Source organism: Poromitra crassiceps (genome assembly GCF_964638095.1).
Source record: "Poromitra crassiceps genome assembly, contig: HAP1_SCAFFOLD_61, whole genome shotgun sequence".
Classification (NCBI taxonomy): domain Eukaryota; kingdom Metazoa; phylum Chordata; class Actinopteri; order Beryciformes; family Melamphaidae; genus Poromitra; species Poromitra crassiceps.
The window spans coordinates 645,016-668,606 of record NW_028152256.1 but is presented as its reverse complement, the minus strand read 5'-3'; positions in this window follow the sequence as shown (position 1 = coordinate 668,606).

The following is a 23,591-nucleotide window of genomic DNA, read 5'->3' as shown; positions in this document are numbered from 1 at the left end:
CATGGAGTGGAGATGTACTTGTACATGGAGCGGAGATGTACTTGTACATTGAGCGGAGAGGTACTTGTACATGGAGCGGAGATGTACTTGTACATGGAGCGGAGAGGTACTTGTACATGGAGCGGAGATGTACTTGTACATTGAGCGGAGAGGTACTTGTACATGGAGCGGAGAGGTACTTGTACATGGAGCGGAGATGTACTTGTACATGGAGCGGAGAGGTACTTGTACATGGAGCGGAGATGTACTTGTACATTGAGCGGAGAGGTACTTGTACATGGAGCAGAGATGTACTTGTACATGGAGCGGAGAGGTACTTGTACATGGAGCGGAGAGGTACTTGTACATTGAGCGGAGATGTACTTGTACATGGAGCGGAGATGTACTTGTACATGGATCGGAGAGGTACTTGTACATGAGAGCGGAGAGGTACTGTCGACACTTGTACATTGAGCGTAGAGGTACTGTCGACACTTGTACATTGAGCGGAGAGGTACTTGTACATGGAGCGGAGAGGTACTGTCGACACTTGTACATTGAGCGGAGAGGTACTTGTACATTGAGCGGAGAGGTACTTGTACATGGAGCGCAGAGGTACTTGTACATTGAGCGGAGAGGTACTTGTACATGGAGCGGAGAGGTACTTGTACATGAGAGCGGAGAGGTACTTGTACATGGAGCGGAGAGGTACTTGTACATTGAGCGGAGAGGTACTGTCGACACTTGTACATTCAGCGGAGAGGTACTTGTACATGGAGCGGAGAGGTACTGTCGATACTTGACATTGAGCGGAGAGGTACTTGTACATGGAGCGGAGAGGTACTTGTACATGGAGCGGAGAGGTACTTGTACATGGAGCGGAGATGTACTTGTACATTGAGCGGAGAGGTACTTGTACATGGAGCGGAGAGGTACTTGTACATGGAGCGGAGATGTACTTGTACATGGAGCGGAGAGGTACTTGTACATGGAGCGGAGATGTACTTGTACATTGAGCGGAGAGGTACTTGTACATGGAGTGGAGATGTACTTGTACATTGAGCGGAGAGGTACTGGTACATGGAGCGGAGATGTACTTGTACATTGAGCGGAGAGGTACTTGTACATGGAGTGGAGATGTACTTGTACATTGAGCGGAGAGGTACTGGTACATGGAGCGGAGAGGTACTTGTACATTGAGCGGAGAGGTACTTGTACATGGAGTGGAGATGTACTTGTACATGGAGCGGAGATGTACTTGTACATTGAGCGGAGAGGTACTTGTACATGGAGCGGAGATGTACTTGTACATGGAGCGGAGAGGTACTTGTACATGGAGCGGAGATGTACTTGTACATTGAGCGGAGAGGTACTTGTACATGGAGCGGAGAGGTACTTGTACATGGAGCGGAGATGTACTTGTACATGGAGCGGAGAGGTACTTGTACATGGAGCGGAGATGTACTTGTACATTGAGCGGAGAGGTACTTGTACATGGAGCAGAGATGTACTTGTACATGGAGCGGAGAGGTACTTGTACATGGAGCGGAGAGGTACTTGTACATTGAGCGGAGATGTACTTGTACATGGAGCGGAGATGTACTTGTACATGGATCGGAGAGGTACTTGTACATGAGAGCGGAGAGGTACTGTCGACACTTGTACATTGAGCGTAGAGGTACTGTCGACACTTGTACATTGAGCGGAGAGGTACTTGTACATGGAGCGGAGAGGTACTGTCGACACTTGTACATTGAGCGGAGAGGTACTTGTACATTGAGCGGAGAGGTACTTGTACATGGAGCGCAGAGGTACTTGTACATTGAGCGGAGAGGTACTTGTACATGGAGCGGAGAGGTACTTGTACATGAGAGCGGAGAGGTACTTGTACATGGAGCGGAGAGGTACTTGTACATTGAGCGGAGAGGTACTGTCGACACTTGTACATTCAGCGGAGAGGTACTTGTACATGGAGCGGAGAGGTACTGTCGATACTTGACATTGAGCGGAGAGGTACTTGTACATGGAGCGGAGAGGTACTTGTACATGGAGCGGAGAGGTACTTGTACATGGAGCGGAGATGTACTTGTACATTGAGCGGAGAGGTACTTGTACATGGAGCGGAGAGGTACTTGTACATGGAGCGGAGATGTACTTGTACATGGAGCGGAGAGGTACTTGTACATGGAGCGGAGATGTACTTGTACATTGAGCGGAGAGGTACTTGTACATGGAGCAGAGATGTACTTGTACATGGAGCGGAGAGGTACTTGTACATGGAGCGGAGAGGTACTTGTACATGTAGCGGAGAGGTGCTTGTACATGGAGCGGAGAGGTACTTGTACATGGAGCGGAGAGGTATTTGTACATGGAGCGGAGAGGTACTTGTACATGGAGCGGAGAGGTACTTGTACATTCAGCGGAGAGGTACTTGTACATTGAGCGGAGAGGTACTTGTAGATGGAGCGGAGAGGTACTGTCGACACTTGTACATTGAGCGGAGAGGTACTTGTACATGGAGCGGAGAGGTACTTGTACATGGAGCGGAGAGGTACTGTCGACACTTGTACATTGAGCGGAGAGGTACTTGTACATGGAGCGGAGAGGTACTTGTACATGGAGCGGAGATGTACTTGTACAGGGAGCGGAGAGGTACTTGTACATTGAGCGGAGAGGTACTTGTACATGGAGCGGAGAGGTACTTGTACATGGAGCGGAGAGGTACTTGTACATGGAGCGGAGAGGTACTTGTACATGGAGCGGAGAGGTACTTGTACATGAGAGCGGAGAGGTACTTGTACATGGAGCGGAGAGGTACTTGTACATTGAGCAGAGAGGTACTGTCGACACTTGTACATTCAGCGGAGAGGTACTTGTACATGGAGCGGAGAGGTACTGTCGATACTTGACATTGAGCGGAGAGGTACTTGTACATGGAGCGGAGAGGTACTTGTACATGGAGCGGAGAGGTACTTGTACATGGAGCGGAGAGGTACTTGTACATTGAGCGGAGAGGTACTTGTACATGGAGCGGAGAGGTACTTGTACATTGAGCGGAGAGGTACTTGTACATGGAGCGGAGAGGTACTTGTACATGGAGCGGAGAGGTACTTGTACATGGAGCGGAGAGGTACTTGTACATGGAGCGGAGAGGTACTTGTACATTGAGCGGAGATGTACTTGTACATGGAGCGGAGATGTACTTGTACATGGATCGGAGAGGTACTTGTACATGAGAGCGGAGAGGTACTGTCGACACTTGTACATTGAGCGTAGAGGTACTGTCGACACTTGTACATTGAGCGGAGAGGTACTTGTACATGGAGCGGAGAGGTACTGTCGACACTTGTACATTGAGCGGAGAGGTACTTGTACATTGAGCGGAGAGGTACTTGTACATGGAGCGCAGAGGTACTTGTACATTGAGCGGAGAGGTACTTGTACATGGAGCGGAGAGGTACTTGTACATGAGAGCGGAGAGGTACTTGTACATGGAGCGGAGAGGTACTTGTACATTGAGCGGAGAGGTACTGTCGACACTTGTACATTCAGCGGAGAGGTACTTGTACATGGAGCGGAGAGGTACTGTCGATACTTGACATTGAGCGGAGAGGTACTTGTACATGGAGCGGAGAGGTATTTGTACATTGAGCGGAGAGGTACTTGTACATTGAGCGGAGAGGTACTGTCGACACTTGTACATTCAGCGGAGAGCTACTTGTACATGGAGCGGAGAGGTATTTGTACATTGAGCGGAGAGGTACTTGTACATGGAGCGGAGAGGTACTTGTACATAGAGCGGAGAGGTACTTATACATGGAGCGGAGAGGTATTTGTACATTGAGCGGAGAGGTACTTGTACATGGAGCGGAGAGGTACTTGTACATGAGAGCGGAGAGGTATTTGTACATGGAGCGGAAAGGTACTGTCGACACTTGTACATTGAGCGGAGAGCTACTTGTACATGGAGCGGAGAGGTACTTGTACATGAGAGCGGAGAGGTACTTGTACATGGAGCGGAGAGGTATTTGTACATGGAGCGGAGAGGTACTGTCGACACTTGACATTGAGCGGAGAGGTACTTGTACATGGAGCGGAGAGGTACTTGTACATGAGAGCGGAGAGGTATTTGTACATGGAGCGGAGAGGTACTGTCGACACTTGACATTGAGCGGAGAGGTACTTGTACATGGAGCGGAGAGGTACTTGTACATGGAGCGGAGAGGTACTTGTACATGGAGCGGAGAGGTACTTGTACATGGAGCGGAGAGGTACTTGTACATGGAGCGGAGATGTACTTGTACATTGAGCGGAGAGGTACTTGTACATGGAGCAGAGATGTACTTGTACATGGAGCGGAGATGTACTTGTACATTGAGCGGAGAGGTACTTGTACATGGAGCGGAGAGGTACTTGTACATGGAGCGGAGATGTACTTGTACATGGAGCGGAGAGGTACTTGTACATGGAGCGGAGATGTACTTGTACATTGAGCGGAGAGGTACTTGTACATGGAGCAGAGATGTACTTGTACATGGAGCGGAGAGGTACTTGTACATGGAGCGGAGAGGTACTTGTACATGGAGCGGAGAGGTACTTGTACATTGAGCGGAGAGGTACTTGTACATTGAGCGGAGAGGTACTTGTACATGGAGCTAGGGCTGGGTATCGAGTTTCGATACTTACTTGGCACCGAAATGGAAACATCGATACTAAGGGGTATCGAAGCCTCCCTTGTCAATCGATACCAATTTTCGATACCAAAACAAAACAGCGTCATTGAGCCTATAAGCATGCGACATGCTTGCACGCCGCGCTCTAATACGGCTGGTGATTGGCTGTCATGTAGAGGCATGCAGGAAACGTTACGCCCACTTTAGCCGGTGTGTTTGTTGTGACTGTGAGCCAGGCGTGCGGTGCGGATAGTATACAAGAAGTTAGCCACTCAAGCTACTCCTATCCTGGATTACCATATGGCGAAGATGATGAAAAGCAGGAAAAGAAACAGAAACAACACGGACTGGTTTCCACAGACAAGAGAAATAATTGAGAGGTGGGTCAGCTCAGCTTACCGCAAGTTAGCGGTTATCAGATCCCTCAGTCTGACAAATCCATGCATCTGGCTGTGAGTTGTAGCATTAGATCGTTTAATTAATTGCCGCCGTAACGTTATGCGCAAGCGGGCATTGTGTATTTTTAGCAACTCGTTAACAAACGCTGATGTCATGATAGTTTGTTGAATGTAAATGCGATTCATTTATATTGATTGGCTAGTCAGTGAAGTTGAGCTGTCTCGTCAGATTTGACAAGAATGACGTTCTGTTGCAGCAGTGAGCACACTGATCTGCAACGCTAGCGTTAATGTTTAATTAATTAGCGTTATGTGCAAGCGGGCAGTTATCGCCCATGTATTTTTAGCAACTCGTTAACAAACGCTGATGTCATGATAGTTTGTTGAATATAAATGCGATTCACTTTGTGGCATATAAGGCTATATTGATAGGCTAGTCAATGCTCAACTAGTCTTCCATGCATGAAGTGGAGCCATCTCATCAGTTTGTACAAGAATAGAGTTCTGTTGCATCAGTGAGCATTAAACCCTGATTTGCAACTCTCTGTTTTGCACTGAAAACTATTCCACTGATTTATTTGTTTTAGCTACATTTCTTTCCTTTGTAGTACTCCAATATTTTTTGTAGGGACGGCAATACGTTTAGAGAACTTAAAGTTATGTTAAATACAGTAGGTTTTATTTTTTTCTGCTGTAAAACTTAAGATGGGGGGAAACTAAAGATTTGTAAAATAATTTCAATGTGTAATGCAGTTTTATTTTTGTTAAAATGGATTTTTCTAAAAATTGGTATCGAAAAAAGTATCGTTCAGGAACCGGTATCGAAATCCAAGTATCGAAACGGTATCGATATCGAAAAATTTTGAACGATACCCAGCCCTACATGGAGCGCAGATGTACTTGTACATTGAGCGGAGAGGTACTGGTACATGGAGCGGAGATGTACTTGTACATTGAGCGGAGAGGTACTTGTACATTGAGCGGAGAGGTACTTGTACATGGAGCGGAGATGTACTTGTACATTGAGCGGAGAGGTACTGGTACATGGAGCGGAGATGTACTTGTACATTGAGCGGAGAGGTACTTGTACATGGAGTGGAGATGTACTTGTACATTGAGCGGAGAGGTACTGGTACATGGAGCGGAGATGTACTTGTACATTGAGCGGAGAGGTACTTGTACATGGAGTGGAGATGTACTTGTACATTGAGCGGAGAGGTACTGGTACATGGAGCGGAGATGTACTTGTACATTGAGCGGAGAGGTACTTGTACATGGAGCGGAGATGTACTTGTACATGGAGCGGAGATGTACTTGTACATTGAGCGGAGAGGTACTTGTACATGGAGCGGAGATGTACTTGTACATGGAGCGGAGAGGTACTTGTACATGGAGCGGAGATGTACTTGTACATTGAGCGGAGAGGTACTTGTACATGGAGCGGAGAGGTACTTGTACATGGAGCGGAGATGTACTTGTACATGGAGCGGAGAGGTACTTGTACATGGAGCGGAGATGTACTTGTACATTGAGCGGAGAGGTACTTGTACATGGAGCAGAGATGTACTTGTACATGGAGCGGAGAGGTACTTGTACATGGAGCGGAGAGGTACTTGTACATTGAGCGGAGATGTACTTGTACATGGAGCGGAGATGTACTTGTACATGGATCGGAGAGGTACTTGTACATGAGAGCGGAGAGGTACTGTCGACACTTGTACATTGAGCGTAGAGGTACTGTCGACACTTGTACATTGAGCGGAGAGGTACTTGTACATGGAGCGGAGAGGTACTGTCGACACTTGTACATTGAGCGGAGAGGTACTTGTACATTGAGCGGAGAGGTACTTGTACATGGAGCGCAGAGGTACTTGTACATTGAGCGGAGAGGTACTTGTACATGGAGCGGAGAGGTACTTGTACATGAGAGCGGAGAGGTACTTGTACATGGAGCGGAGAGGTACTTGTACATTGAGCGGAGAGGTACTGTCGACACTTGTACATTCAGCGGAGAGGTACTTGTACATGGAGCGGAGAGGTACTGTCGATACTTGACATTGAGCGGAGAGGTACTTGTACATGGAGCGGAGAGGTACTTGTACATGGAGCGGAGAGGTACTTGTACATGGAGCGGAGATGTACTTGTACATTGAGCGGAGAGGTACTTGTACATGGAGCGGAGAGGTACTTGTACATGGAGCGGAGATGTACTTGTACATGGAGCGGAGAGGTACTTGTACATGGAGCGGAGATGTACTTGTACATTGAGCGGAGAGGTACTTGTACATGGAGTGGAGATGTACTTGTACATTGAGCGGAGAGGTACTGGTACATGGAGCGGAGATGTACTTGTACATTGAGCGGAGAGGTACTTGTACATGGAGTGGAGATGTACTTGTACATTGAGCGGAGAGGTACTGGTACATGGAGCGGAGATGTACTTGTACATTGAGCGGAGAGGTACTTGTACATGGAGTGGAGATGTACTTGTACATGGAGCGGAGATGTACTTGTACATTGAGCGGAGAGGTACTTGTACATGGAGCGGAGATGTACTTGTACATGGAGCGGAGAGGTACTTGTACATGGAGCGGAGATGTACTTGTACATTGAGCGGAGAGGTACTTGTACATGGAGCGGAGAGGTACTTGTACATGGAGCGGAGATGTACTTGTACATGGAGCGGAGAGGTACTTGTACATGGAGCGGAGATGTACTTGTACATTGAGCGGAGAGGTACTTGTACATGGAGCAGAGATGTACTTGTACATGGAGCGGAGAGGTACTTGTACATGGAGCGGAGAGGTACTTGTACATTGAGCGGAGATGTACTTGTACATGGAGCGGAGATGTACTTGTACATGGATCGGAGAGGTACGTGTACATGAGAGCGGAGAGGTACTGTCGACACTTGTACATTGAGCGTAGAGGTACTGTCGACACTTGTACATTGAGCGGAGAGGTACTTGTACATGGAGCGGAGAGGTACTGTCGACACTTGTACATTGAGCGGAGAGGTACTTGTACATTGAGCGGAGAGGTACTTGTACATGGAGCGCAGAGGTACTTGTACATTGAGCGGAGAGGTACTTGTACATGGAGCGGAGAGGTACTTGTACATGAGAGCGGAGAGGTACTTGTACATGGAGCGGAGAGGTACTTGTACATTGAGCGGAGAGGTACTGTCGACACTTGTACATTCAGCGGAGAGGTACTTGTACATGGAGCGGAGAGGTACTGTCGATACTTGACATTGAGCGGAGAGGTACTTGTACATGGAGCGGAGAGGTACTTGTACATGGAGCGGAGAGGTACTTGTACATGGAGCGGAGATGTACTTGTACATTGAGCGGAGAGGTACTTGTACATGGAGCGGAGAGGTACTTGTACATGGAGCGGAGATGTACTTGTACATGGAGCGGAGAGGTACTTGTACATGGAGCGGAGATGTACTTGTACATTGAGCGGAGAGGTACTTGTACATGGAGCAGAGATGTACTTGTACATGGAGCGGAGAGGTACTTGTACATGGAGCGGAGAGGTACTTGTACATGTAGCGGAGAGGTGCTTGTACATGGAGCGGAGAGGTACTTGTACATGGAGCGGAGAGGTATTTGTACATGGAGCGGAGAGGTACTTGTACATGGAGCGGAGAGGTACCTTTACATTCAGCGGAGAGGTACTTGTACATTGAGCGGAGAGGTACTTGTAGATGGAGCGGAGAGGTACTGTCGACACTTGTACATTGAGCGGAGAGGTACTTGTACATGGAGCGGAGAGGTACTTGTACATGGAGCGGAGAGGTACTGTCGACACTTGTACATTGAGCGGAGAGGTACTTGTACATGGAGCGGAGAGGTACTTGTACATGGAGCGGAGATGTACTTGTACAGGGAGCGGAGAGGTACTTGTACATTGAGCGGAGAGGTACTTGTACATGGAGCGGAGAGGTACTTGTACATGGAGCGGAGAGGTACTTGTACATGGAGCGGAGAGGTACTTGTACATTGAGCGGAGAGGTACTTGTACATGGAGCGGAGAGGTACTTGTACATGGAGCGGAGAGGTACTTGTACATGGAGCGGAGAGGTACTTGTACATTGAGCGGAGAGGTACTTGTACATGGAGCGGAGAGGTACTTGTACATGGAGCGGAGAGGTACTTGTACATGGAGCGGAGAGGTACTTGTACATGGAGCGGAGAGGTACTTGTACATTGAGCGGAGATGTACTTGTACATGGAGCGGAGATGTACTTGTACATTGAGCGGAGAGGTACTTGTACATGAGAGCGGAGAGGTACTGTCGACACTTGTACATTGAGCGTAGAGGTACTGTCGACACTTGTACATTGAGCGGAGAGGTACTTGTACATGGAGCGGAGAGGTACTGTCGACACTTGTACATTGAGCGGAGAGGTACTTGTACATTGAGCGGAGAGGTACTTGTACATGGAGCGCAGAGGTACTTGTACATTGAGCGGAGAGGTACTTGTACATGGAGCGGAGAGGTACTTGTACATGAGAGCGGAGAGGTACTTGTACATGGAGCGGAGAGGTACTTGTACATTGAGCGGAGAGGTACTGTCGACACTTGTACATTCAGCGGAGAGGTACTTGTACATGGAGCGGAGAGGTACTGTCGATACTTGACATTGAGCGGAGAGGTACTTGTACATGGAGCGGAGAGGTATTTGTACATTGAGCGGAGAGGTACTTGTACATTGAGCGGAGAGGTACTGTCGACACTTGTACATTCAGCGGAGAGCTACTTGTACATGGAGCGGAGAGGTATTTGTACATTGAGCGGAGAGGTACTTGTACATGGAGCGGAGAGGTACTTGTACATAGAGCGGAGAGGTACTTATACATGGAGCGGAGAGGTATTTGTACATTGAGCGGAGAGGTACTTGTACATGGAGCGGAGAGGTACTTGTACATGAGAGCGGAGAGGTATTTGTACATGGAGCGGAAAGGTACTGTCGACACTTGTACATTGAGCGGAGAGCTACTTGTACATGGAGCGGAGAGGTACTTGTACATGAGAGCGGAGAGGTACTTGTACATGGAGCGGAGAGGTATTTGTACATGGAGCGGAGAGGTACTGTCGACACTTGACATTGAGCGGAGAGGTACTTGTACATGGAGCGGAGAGGTACTTGTACATGAGAGCGGAGAGGTATTTGTACATGGAGCGGAGAGGTACTGTCGACACTTGACATTGAGCGGAGAGGTACTTGTACATGGAGCGGAGAGGTACTTGTACATGGAGCGGAGAGGTACTTGTACATGGAGCGGAGAGGTACTTGTACATGGAGCGGAGAGGTACTTGTACATGGAGCGGAGATGTACTTGTACATTGAGCGGAGAGGTACTTGTACATGGAGCGGAGAGGTACTTGTACATGGAGCGGAGAGGTACTTGTACATGGAGCGGAGAGGTACTTGTACATGGAGCGGAGATGTACTTGTACATGGAGCGGAGAGGTACTTGTACATGGAGCGGAGATGTACTTGTACATTGAGCGGAGAGGTACTTGTACATGGAGCAGAGATGTACTTGTACATGGAGCGGAGAGGTACTTGTACATGGAGCGGAGAGGTACTTGTACATGTAGCGGAGAGGTGCTTGTACATGGAGCGGAGAGGTACTTGTACATGGAGCGGAGAGGTATTTGTACATGGAGCGGAGAGGTACTTGTACATGGAGCGGAGAGGTACCTTTACATTCAGCGGAGAGGTACTTGTACATTGAGCGGAGAGGTACTTGTAGATGGAGCGGAGAGGTACTGTCGACACTTGTACATTGAGCGGAGAGGTACTTGTACATGGAGCGGAGAGGTACTTGTACATGGAGCGGAGAGGTACTGTCGACACTTGTACATTGAGCGGAGAGGTACTTGTACATGGAGCGGAGAGGTACTTGTACATGGAGCGGAGATGTACTTGTACAGGGAGCGGAGAGGTACTTGTACATTGAGCGGAGAGGTACTTGTACATGGAGCGGAGAGGTACTTGTACATGGAGCGGAGAGGTACTTGTACATGGAGCGGAGAGGTACTTGTACATTGAGCGGAGAGGTACTTGTACATGGAGCGGAGAGGTACTTGTACATGGAGCGGAGAGGTACTTGTACATGGAGCGGAGAGGTACTTGTACATTGAGCGGAGAGGTACTTGTACATGGAGCGGAGAGGTACTTGTACATGGAGCGGAGAGGTACTTGTACATGGAGCGGAGAGGTACTTGTACATGGAGCGGAGAGGTACTTGTACATTGAGCGGAGATGTACTTGTACATGGAGCGGAGATGTACTTGTACATTGAGCGGAGAGGTACTTGTACATGAGAGCGGAGAGGTACTGTCGACACTTGTACATTGAGCGTAGAGGTACTGTCGACACTTGTACATTGAGCGGAGAGGTACTTGTACATGGAGCGGAGAGGTACTGTCGACACTTGTACATTGAGCGGAGAGGTACTTGTACATTGAGCGGAGAGGTACTTGTACATGGAGCGCAGAGGTACTTGTACATTGAGCGGAGAGGTACTTGTACATGGAGCGGAGAGGTACTTGTACATGAGAGCGGAGAGGTACTTGTACATGGAGCGGAGAGGTACTTGTACATTGAGCGGAGAGGTACTGTCGACACTTGTACATTCAGCGGAGAGGTACTTGTACATGGAGCGGAGAGGTACTGTCGATACTTGACATTGAGCGGAGAGGTACTTGTACATGGAGCGGAGAGGTATTTGTACATTGAGCGGAGAGGTACTTGTACATTGAGCGGAGAGGTACTGTCGACACTTGTACATTCAGCGGAGAGCTACTTGTACATGGAGCGGAGAGGTATTTGTACATTGAGCGGAGAGGTACTTGTACATGGAGCGGAGAGGTACTTGTACATAGAGCGGAGAGGTACTTATACATGGAGCGGAGAGGTATTTGTACATTGAGCGGAGAGGTACTTGTACATGGAGCGGAGAGGTACTTGTACATGAGAGCGGAGAGGTATTTGTACATGGAGCGGAAAGGTACTGTCGACACTTGTACATTGAGCGGAGAGCTACTTGTACATGGAGCGGAGAGGTACTTGTACATGAGAGCGGAGAGGTACTTGTACATGGAGCGGAGAGGTATTTGTACATGGAGCGGAGAGGTACTGTCGACACTTGACATTGAGCGGAGAGGTACTTGTACATGGAGCGGAGAGGTACTTGTACATGAGAGCGGAGAGGTATTTGTACATGGAGCGGAGAGGTACTGTCGACACTTGACATTGAGCGGAGAGGTACTTGTACATGGAGCGGAGAGGTACTTGTACATGGAGCGGAGAGGTACTTGTACATGGAGCGGAGAGGTACTTGTACATGGAGCGGAGAGGTACTTGTACATGGAGCGGAGATGTACTTGTACATTGAGCGGAGAGGTACTTGTACATGGAGCAGAGATGTACTTGTACATGGAGCGGAGATGTACTTGTACATTGAGCGGAGAGGTACTTGTACATGGAGCGGAGAGGTACTTGTACATGGAGCGGAGATGTACTTGTACATGGAGCGGAGAGGTACTTGTACATGGAGCGGAGATGTACTTGTACATTGAGCGGAGAGGTACTTGTACATGGAGCAGAGATGTACTTGTACATGGAGCGGAGAGGTACTTGTACATGGAGCGGAGAGGTACTTGTACATTGAGCGGAGATGTACTTGTACATGGAGCGGAGATGTACTTGTACATGGATCGGAGAGGTACTTGTACATGAGAGCGGAGAGGTACTGTCGACACTTGTACATTGAGCGTAGAGGTACTGTCGACACTTGTACATTGAGCGGAGAGGTACTTGTACATGGAGCGGAGAGGTACTGTCGACACTTGTACATTGAGCGGAGAGGTACTTGTACATTGAGCGGAGAGGTACTTGTACATGGAGCGCAGAGGTACTTGTACATTGAGCGGAGAGGTACTTGTACATGGAGCGGAGAGGTACTTGTACATGAGAGCGGAGAGGTACTTGTACATGGAGCGGAGAGGTACTTGTACATTGAGCGGAGAGGTACTGTCGACACTTGTACATTCAGCGGAGAGGTACTTGTACATGGAGCGGAGAGGTACTGTCGATACTTGACATTGAGCGGAGAGGTACTTGTACATGGAGCGGAGAGGTACTTGTACATGGAGCGGAGAGGTACTTGTACATGGAGCGGAGATGTACTTGTACATTGAGCGGAGAGGTACTTGTACATGGAGCGGAGAGGTACTTGTACATGGAGCGGAGATGTACTTGTACATGGAGCGGAGAGGTAATTGTACATGGAGCGGAGATGTACTTGTACATTGAGCGGAGAGGTACTTGTACATGGAGCAGAGATGTACTTGTACATGGAGCGGAGAGGTACTTGTACATGGAGCGGAGAGGTACTTGTACATGTAGCGGAGAGGTGCTTGTACATGGAGCGGAGAGGTACTTGTACATGGAGCGGAGAGGTATTTGTACATGGAGCGGAGAGGTACTTGTACATGGAGCGGAGAGGTACTTGTACATTCAGCGGAGAGGTACTTGTACATTGAGCGGAGAGGTACTTGTAGATGGAGCGGAGAGGTACTGTCGACACTTGTACATTGAGCGGAGAGGTACTTGTACATGGAGCGGAGAGGTACTTGTACATGGAGCGGAGAGGTACTGTCGACACTTGTACATTGAGCGGAGAGGTACTTGTACATGGAGCGGAGAGGTACTTGTACATGGAGCGGAGATGTACTTGTACAGGGAGCGGAGAGGTACTTGTACATTGAGCGGAGAGGTACTTGTACATGGAGCGGAGAGGTACTTGTACATGGAGCGGAGAGGTACTTGTACATGGAGCGGAGAGGTACTTGTACATTGAGCGGAGAGGTACTTGTACATGGAGCGGAGAGGTACTTGTACATGGAGCGGAGAGGTACTTGTACATGGAGCGGAGAGGTACTTGTACATTGAGCGGAGAGGTACTTGTACATGGAGCGGAGAGGTACTTGTACATGGAGCGGAGAGGTACTTGTACATGGAGCGGAGAGGTACTTGTACATGGAGCGGAGAGGTACTTGTACATTGAGCGGAGATGTACTTGTACATGGAGCGGAGATGTACTTGTACATGGATCGGAGAGGTACTTGTACATGAGAGCGGAGAGGTACTGTCGACACTTGTACATTGAGCGTAGAGGTACTGTCGACACTTGTACATTGAGCGGAGAGGTACTTGTACATGGAGCGGAGAGGTACTGTCGACACTTGTACATTGAGCGGAGAGGTACTTGTACATTGAGCGGAGAGGTACTTGTACATGGAGCGCAGAGGTACTTGTACATTGAGCGGAGAGGTACTTGTACATGGAGCGGAGAGGTACTTGTACATGAGAGCGGAGAGGTACTTGTACATGGAGCGGAGAGGTACTTGTACATTGAGCAGAGAGGTACTGTCGACACTTGTACATTCAGCGGAGAGGTACTTGTACATGGAGCGGAGAGGTACTGTCGATACTTGACATTGAGCGGAGAGGTACTTGTACATGGAGCGGAGAGGTACTTGTACATGGAGCGGAGAGGTACTTGTACATGGAGCGGAGAGGTACTTGTACATTGAGCGGAGAGGTACTTGTACATGGAGCGGAGAGGTACTTGTACATTGAGCGGAGAGGTACTTGTACATGGAGCGGAGAGGTACTTGTACATGGAGCGGAGAGGTACTTGTACATGGAGCGGAGAGGTACTTGTACATGGAGCGGAGAGGTACTTGTACATTGAGCGGAGATGTACTTGTACATGGAGCGGAGATGTACTTGTACATGGATCGGAGAGGTACTTGTACATGAGAGCGGAGAGGTACTGTCGACACTTGTACATTGAGCGTAGAGGTACTGTCGACACTTGTACATTGAGCGGAGAGGTACTTGTACATGGAGCGGAGAGGTACTGTCGACACTTGTACATTGAGCGGAGAGGTACTTGTACATTGAGCGGAGAGGTACTTGTACATGGAGCGCAGAGGTACTTGTACATTGAGCGGAGAGGTACTTGTACATGGAGCGGAGAGGTACTTGTACATGAGAGCGGAGAGGTACTTGTACATGGAGCGGAGAGGTACTTGTACATTGAGCGGAGAGGTACTGTCGACACTTGTACATTCAGCGGAGAGGTACTTGTACATGGAGCGGAGAGGTACTGTCGATACTTGACATTGAGCGGAGAGGTACTTGTACATGGAGCGGAGAGGTATTTGTACATTGAGCGGAGAGGTACTTGTACATTGAGCGGAGAGGTACTGTCGACACTTGTACATTCAGCGGAGAGCTACTTGTACATGGAGCGGAGAGCTACTTGTACATGGAGCGGAGAGGTATTTGTACATTGAGCGGAGAGGTACTTGTACATGAAGCGGAGAGGTACTTGTACATAGAGCGGAGAGGTACTTATACATGGAGCGGAGAGGTATTTGTACATTGAGCGGAGAGGTACTTGTACATGGAGCGGAGAGGTACTTGTACATGAGAGCGGAGAGGTATTTGTACATGGAGCGGAAAGGTACTGTCGACACTTGTACATTGAGCGGAGAGCTACTTGTACATGGAGCGGAGAGGTACTTGTACATGAGAGCGGAGAGGTACTTGTACATGGAGCGGAGAGGTATTTGTACATGGAGCGGAGAGGTACTGTCGACACTTGACATTGAGCGGAGAGGTACTTGTACATGGAGCGGAGAGGTACTTGTACATGAGAGCGGAGAGGTATTTGTACATGGAGCGGAGAGGTACTGTCGACACTTGACATTGAGCGGAGAGGTACTTGTACATGGAGCGGAGAGGTACTTGTACATGGAGCGGAGAGGTACTTGTACATGGAGCGGAGAGGTACTTGTACATGGAGCGGAGAGGTACTTGTACATGGAGCGGAGATGTACTTGTACATTGAGCGGAGAGGTACTTGTACATGGAGCAGAGATGTACTTGTACATGGAGCGGAGATGTACTTGTACATTGAGCGGAGAGGTACTTGTACATGGAGCGGAGAGGTACTTGTACATGGAGCGGAGATGTACTTGTACATGGAGCGGAGAGGTACTTGTACATGGAGCGGAGATGTACTTGTACATTGAGCGGAGAGGTACTTGTACATGGAGCAGAGATGTACTTGTACATGGAGCGGAGAGGTACTTGTACATGGAGCGGAGAGGTACTTGTACATGGAGCGGAGAGGTACTTGTACATTGAGCGGAGAGGTACTTGTACATTGAGCGGAGAGGTACTTGTACATGGAGCTAGGGCTGGGTATCGAGTTTCGATACTTACTTGGCACCGAAATGGAAACATCGATACTAAGGGGTATCGAAGCCTCCCTTGTCAATCGATACCAATTTTCGATACCAAAACAAAACAGCGTCATTGAGCCTATAAGCATGCGACATGCTTGCACGCCGCGCTCTAATACGGCTGGTGATTGGCTGTCATGTAGAGGCATGCAGGAAACGTTACGCCCACTTTAGCCGGTGTGTTTGTTGTGACTGTGAGCCAGGCGTGCGGTGCGGATAGTATACAAGAAGTTAGCCACTCAAGCTACTCCTATCCTGGATTACCATATGGCGAAGATGATGAAAAGCAGGAAAAGAAACAGAAACAACACGGACTGGTTTCCACAGACAAGAGAAATAATTGAGAGGTGGGTCAGCTCAGCTTACCGCAAGTTAGCGGTTATCAGATCCCTCAGTCTGACAAATCCATGCATCTGGCTGTGAGTTGTAGCATTAGATCGTTTAATTAATTGCCGCCGTAACGTTATGCGCAAGCGGGCATTGTGTATTTTTAGCAACTCGTTAACAAACGCTGATGTCATGATAGTTTGTTGAATGTAAATGCGATTCATTTATATTGATTGGCTAGTCAGTGAAGTTGAGCTGTCTCGTCAGATTTGACAAGAATGACGTTCTGTTGCAGCAGTGAGCACACTGATCTGCAACGCTAGCGTTAATGTTTAATTAATTAGCGTTATGTGCAAGCGGGCAGTTATCGCCCATGTATTTTTAGCAACTCGTTAACAAACGCTGATGTCATGATAGTTTGTTGAATATAAATGCGATTCACTTTGTGGCATATAAGGCTATATTGATAGGCTAGTCAATGCTCAACTAGTCTTCCATGCATGAAGTGGAGCCATCTCATCAGTTTGTACAAGAATAGAGTTCTGTTGCATCAGTGAGCATTAAACCCTGATTTGCAACTCTCTGTTTTGCACTGAAAACTATTCCACTGATTTATTTGTTTTAGCTACATTTCTTTCCTTTGTAGTACTCCAATATTTTTTGTAGGGACGGCAATACGTTTAGAGAACTTAAAGTTATGTTAAATACAGTAGGTTTTATTTTTTTCTGCTGTAAAACTTAAGATGGGGGGAAACTAAAGATTTGTAAAATAATTTCAATGTGTAATGCAGTTTTATTTTTGTTAAAATGGATTTTTCTAAAAATTGGTATCGAAAAAAGTATCGTTCAGGAACCGGTATCGAAATCCAAGTATCGAAACGGTATCGATATCGAAAAATTTTGAACGATACCCAGCCCTACATGGAGCGCAGATGTACTTGTACATTGAGCGGAGAGGTACTGGTACATGGAGCGGAGATGTACTTGTACATTGAGCGGAGAGGTACTTGTACATTGAGCGGAGAGGTACTTGTACATGGAGCGGAGATGTACTTGTACATTGAGCGGAGAGGTACTGGTACATGGAGCGGAGATGTACTTGTACATTGAGCGGAGAGGTACTTGTACATGGAGTGGAGATGTACTTGTACATTGAGCGGAGAGGTACTGGTACATGGAGCGGAGATGTACTTGTACATTGAGCGGAGAGGTACTTGTACATGGAGTGGAGATGTACTTGTACATTGAGCGGAGAGGTACTGGTACATGGAGCGGAGATGTACTTGTACATTGAGCGGAGAGGTACTTGTACATGGAGTGGAGATGTACTTGTACATGGAGCGGAGATGTACTTGTACATTGAGCGGAGAGGTACTTGTACATGGAGCGGAGATGTACTTGTACATGGAGCGGAGAGGTACTTGTACATGGAGCGGAGATGTACTTGTACATTGAGCGGAGAGGTACTTGTACATGGAGCGGAGAGGTACTTGTACATGGAGCGGAGATGTACTTGTACATGGAGCGGAGAGGTACTTGTACATGGAGCGGAGATGTACTTGTACATTGAGCGGAGAGGTACTTGTACATGGAGCAGAGATGTACTTGTACATGGAGCGGAGAGGTACTTGTACATGGAGCGGAGAGGTACTTGTACATTGAGCGGAGATGTACTTGTACATGGAGCGGAGATGTACTTGTACATGGATCGGAGAGGTACTTGTACATGAGAGCGGAGAGGTACTGTCGACACTTGTACATTGAGCGTAGAGGTACTGTCGACACTTGTACATTGAGCGGAGAGGTACTTGTACATGGAGCGGAGAGGTACTGTCGACACTTGTACATTGAGCGGAGAGGTACTTGTACATTGAGCGGAGAGGTACTTGTACATGGAGCGCAGAGGTACTTGTACATTGAGCGGAGAGGTACTTGTACATGGAGCGGAGAGGTACTTGTACATGAGAGCGGAGAGGTACTTGTACATGGAGCGGAGAGGTACTTGTACATTGAGCGGAGAGGTACTGTCGACACTTGTACATTCAGCGGAGAGGTACTTGTACATGGAGCGGAGAGGTACTGTCGATACTTGACATTGAGCGGAGAGGTACTTGTACATGGAGCGGAGAGGTACTTGTACATGGAGCGGAGAGGTACTTGTACATGGAGCGGAGATGTATTTGTACATTGAGCGGAGAGGTACTTGTACATGGAGCGGAGAGGTACTTGTACATGGAGCGGAGATGTACTTGTACATGGAGCGGAGAGGTACTTGTACATGGAGCGGAGATGTACTTGTACATTGAGCGGAGAGGTACTTGTACATGGAGCAGAGATGTACTTGTACATGGAGCGGAGAGGTACTTGTACATGGAGCGGAGAGGTACTTGTACATTGAGCGGAGATGTACTTGTACATGGAGCGGAGATGTACTTGTACATGGATCGGAGAGGTACTTGTACATGAGAGCGGAGAGGTACTGTCGACACTTGTACATTGAGCGTAGAGGTACTGTCGACACTTGTACATTGAGCGGAGAGGTACTTGTACATGGAGCGGAGAGGTACTGTCGACACTTGTACATTGAGCGGAGAGGTACTTGTACATTGAGCGGAGAGGTACTTGTACATGGAGCGCAGAGGTACTTGTACATTGAGCGGAGAGGTACTTGTACATGGAGCGGAGAGGTACTTGTACATGAGAGCGGAGAGGTACTTGTACATGGAGCGGAGAGGTACTTGTACATTGAGCGGAGAGGTACTGTCGACACTTGTACATTCAGCGGAGAGGTACTTGTACATGGAGCGGAGAGGTACTGTCGATACTTGACATTGAGCGGAGAGGTACTTGTACATGGAGCGGAGAGGTACTTGTACATGGAGCGGAGAGGTACTTGTACATGGAGCGGAGATGTACTTGTACATGGAGCGGAGAGGTACTTGTACATGGAGCGGAGATGTACTTGTACATTGAGCGGAGAGGTACTTGTACATGGAGCAGAGATGTACTTGTACATGGAGCGGAGAGGTACTTGTACATGGAGCGGAGAGGTACTTGTACATTGAGCGGAGATGTACTTGTACATGGAGCGGAGATGTACTTGTACATGGATCGGAGAGGTACTTGTACATGAGAGCGGAGAGGTACTGTCGACACTTGTACATTGAGCGTAGAGGTACTGTCGACACTTGTACATTGAGCGGAGAGGTACTTGTACATGGAGCGGAGAGGTACTGTCGACACTTGTACATTGAGCGGAGAGGTACTTGTACATTGAGCGGAGAGGTACTTGTACATGGAGCGCAGAGGTACTTGTACATTGAGCGGAGAGGTACTTGTACATGGAGCGGAGAGGTACTTGTACATGAGAGCGGAGAGGTACTTGTACATGGAGCGGAGAGGTACTTGTACATTGAGCGGAGAGGTACTGTCGACACTTGTACATTCAGCGGAGAGGTACTTGTACATGGAGTGGAGATGTACTTGTACATTGAGCGGAGAGGTACTGGTACATGGAGCGGAGATGTACTTGTACATTGAGCGGAGAGGTACTTGTACATGGAGTGGAGATGTACTTGTACATTGAGCGGAGAGGTACTGGTACATGGAGCGGAGATGTACTTGTACATTGAGCGGAGAGGTACTTGTACATGGAGTGGAGATGTACTTGTACATGGAGCGGAGATGTACTTGTACATTGAGCGGAGAGGTACTTGTACATGGAGCGGAGATGTACTTGTACATGGAGCGGAGAGGTACTTGTACATGGAGCGGAGATGTACTTGTACATTGAGCGGAGAGGTACTTGTACATGGAGCGGAGAGGTACTTGTACATGGAGCGGAGATGTACTTGTACATGGAGCGGAGAGGTACTTGTACATGGAGCGGAGATGTACTTGTACATTGAGCGGAGAGGTACTTGTACATGGAGCAGAGATGTACTTGTACATGGAGCGGAGAGGTACTTGTACATGGAGCGGAGAGGTACTTGTACATTGAGCGGAGATGTACTTGTACATGGAGCGGAGATGTACTTGTACATGGATCGGAGAGGTACTTGTACATGAGAGCGGAGAGGTACTGTCGACACTTGTACATTGAGCGTAGAGGTACTGTCGACACTTGTACATTGAGCGGAGAGGTACTTGTACATGGAGCGGAGAGGTACTGTCGACACTTGTACATTGAGCGGAGAGGTACTTGTACATTGAGCGGAGAGGTACTTGTACATGGAGCGCAGAGGTACTTGTACATTGAGCGGAGAGGTACTTGTACATGGAGCGGAGAGGTACTTGTACATGAGAGCGGAGAGGTACTTGTACATGGAGCGGAGAGGTACTTGTACATTGAGCGGAGAGGTACTGCCGACACTTGTACATTCAGCGGAGAGGTACTTGTACATGGAGCGGAGAGGTACTGTCGATACTTGACATTGAGCGGAGAGGTACTTGTACATGGAGCGGAGAGGTACTTGTACATGGAGCGGAGAGGTACTTGTACATGGAGCGGAGATGTACTTGTACATTGAGCGGAGAGGTACTTGTACATGGAGCGGAGAGGTACTTGTACATGGAGCGGAGATGTACTTGTACATGGAGCGGAGAGGTACTTGTACATGGAGCGGAGATGTACTTGTACATTGAGCGGAGAGGTACTTGTACATGGAGCAGAGATGTACTTGTACATGGAGCGGAGAGGTACTTGTACATGGAGCGGAGAGGTACTTGTACATTGAGCGGAGATGTACTTGTACATGGAGCGGAGATGTACTTGTACCTGGATCGGAGAGGTACTTGTACATGAGAGCGGAGAGGTACTGTCGACACTTGTACATTGAGCGTAGAGGTACTGTCGACACTTGTACATTGAGCGGAGAGGTACTTGTACATGGAGCGGAGAGGTACTGTCGACACTTGTACATTGAGCGGAGAGGTACTTGTACATTGAGCGGAGAGGTACTTGTACATGGAGCGCAGAGGTACTTGTACATTGAGCGGAGAGGTACTTGTACATGGAGCGGAGAGGTACTTGTACATGAGAGCGGAGAGGTACTTGTACATGGAGCGGAGAGGTACTTGTACATTGAGCGGAGAGGTACTGTCGACACTTGTACATTCAGCGGAGAGGTACTTGTACATGGAGCGGAGAGGTACTGTCGATACTTGACATTGAGCGGAGAGGTACTTGTACATGGAGCGGAGAGGTACTTGTACATGGAGCGGAGAGGTACTTGTACATGGAGCGGAGATGTACTTGTACATTGAGCGGAGAGGTACTTGTACATGGAGCGGAGAGGTACTTGTACATGGAGCGGAGATGTACTTGTACATGGAGCGGAGAGGTACTTGTACATGGAGCGGAGATGTACTTGTACATTGAGCGGAGAGGTACTTGTACATGGAGCAGAGATGTACTTGTACATGGAGCGGAGAGGTACTTGTACATGGAGCGGAGAGGTACTTGTACATTGAGCGGAGATGTACTTGTACATGGAGCGGAGATGTACTTGTACATGGATCGGAGAGGTACTTGTACATGAGAGCGGAGAGGTACTGTCGACACTTGTACATTGAGCGTAGAGGTACTGTCGACACTTGTACATTGAGCGGAGAGGTACTTGTACATGGAGCGGAGAGGTACTGTCGACACTTGTACATTGAGCGGAGAGGTACTTGTACATTGAGCGGAGAGGTACTTGTACATGGAGCGCAGAGGTACTTGTACATTGAGCGGAGAGGTACTTGTACATGGAGCGGAGAGGTACTTGTACATGAGAGCGGAGAGGTACTTGTACATGGAGCGGAGAGGTACTTGTACATTGAGCGGAGAGGTACTGTCGACACTTGTACATTCAGCGGAGAGGTACTTGTACATGGAGCGGAGAGGTACTGTCGATACTTGACATTGAGCGGAGAGGTACTTGTACATGGAGCGGAGAGGTACTTGTACATTGAGCGGAGAGGTACTTGTACATGGAGCTAGGGCTGGGTATCGAGTTTCGATACTTACTTGGCACCGAAATGGAAACATCGATACTAAGGGGTATCGAAGCCTCCCTTGTCAATCGATACCAATTTTCGATACCAAAACAAAACAGCGTCATTGAGCCTATAAGCATGCGACATGCTTGCACGCCGCGCTCTAATACGGCTGGTGATTGGCTGTCATGTAGAGGCATGCAGGAAACGTTACGCCCACTTTAGCCGGTGTGTTTGTTGTGACTGTGAGCCAGGCGTGCGGTGCAGATAGTATACAAGAAGTTAGCCACTCAAGCTACTCCTATCCTGGATTACCATATGGCGAAGATGATGAAAAGCAGGAAAAGAAACAGAAACAACACGGACTGGTTTCCACAGACAAGAGAAATAATTGAGAGGTGGGTCAGCTCAGCTTACCGCAAGTTAGCGGTTATCAGATCCCTCAGTCTGACAAATCCATGCATCTGGCTGTGAGTTGTAGCATTAGATCGTTTAATTAATTGCCGCCGTAACGTTATGCGCAAGCGGGCATTGTGTATTTTTAGCAACTCGTTAACAAACGCTGATGTCATGATAGTTTGTTGAATGTAAATGCGATTCATTTATATTGATTGGCTAGTCAGTGAAGTTGAGCTGTCTCGTCAGATTTGACAAGAATGATGTTCTGTTGCAGCAGTGAGCACACTGATCTGCAACGCTAGCGTTAATGTTTAATTAATTAGCGTTATGTGCAAGCGGGCAGTTATCGCCCATGTATTTTTAGCAACTCGTTAACAAACGCTGATGTCATGATAGTTTGTTGAATATAAATGCGATTCACTTTGTGGCATATAAGGCTATATTGATAGGCTAGTCAATGCTCAACTAGTCTTCCATGCATGAAGTGGAGCCATCT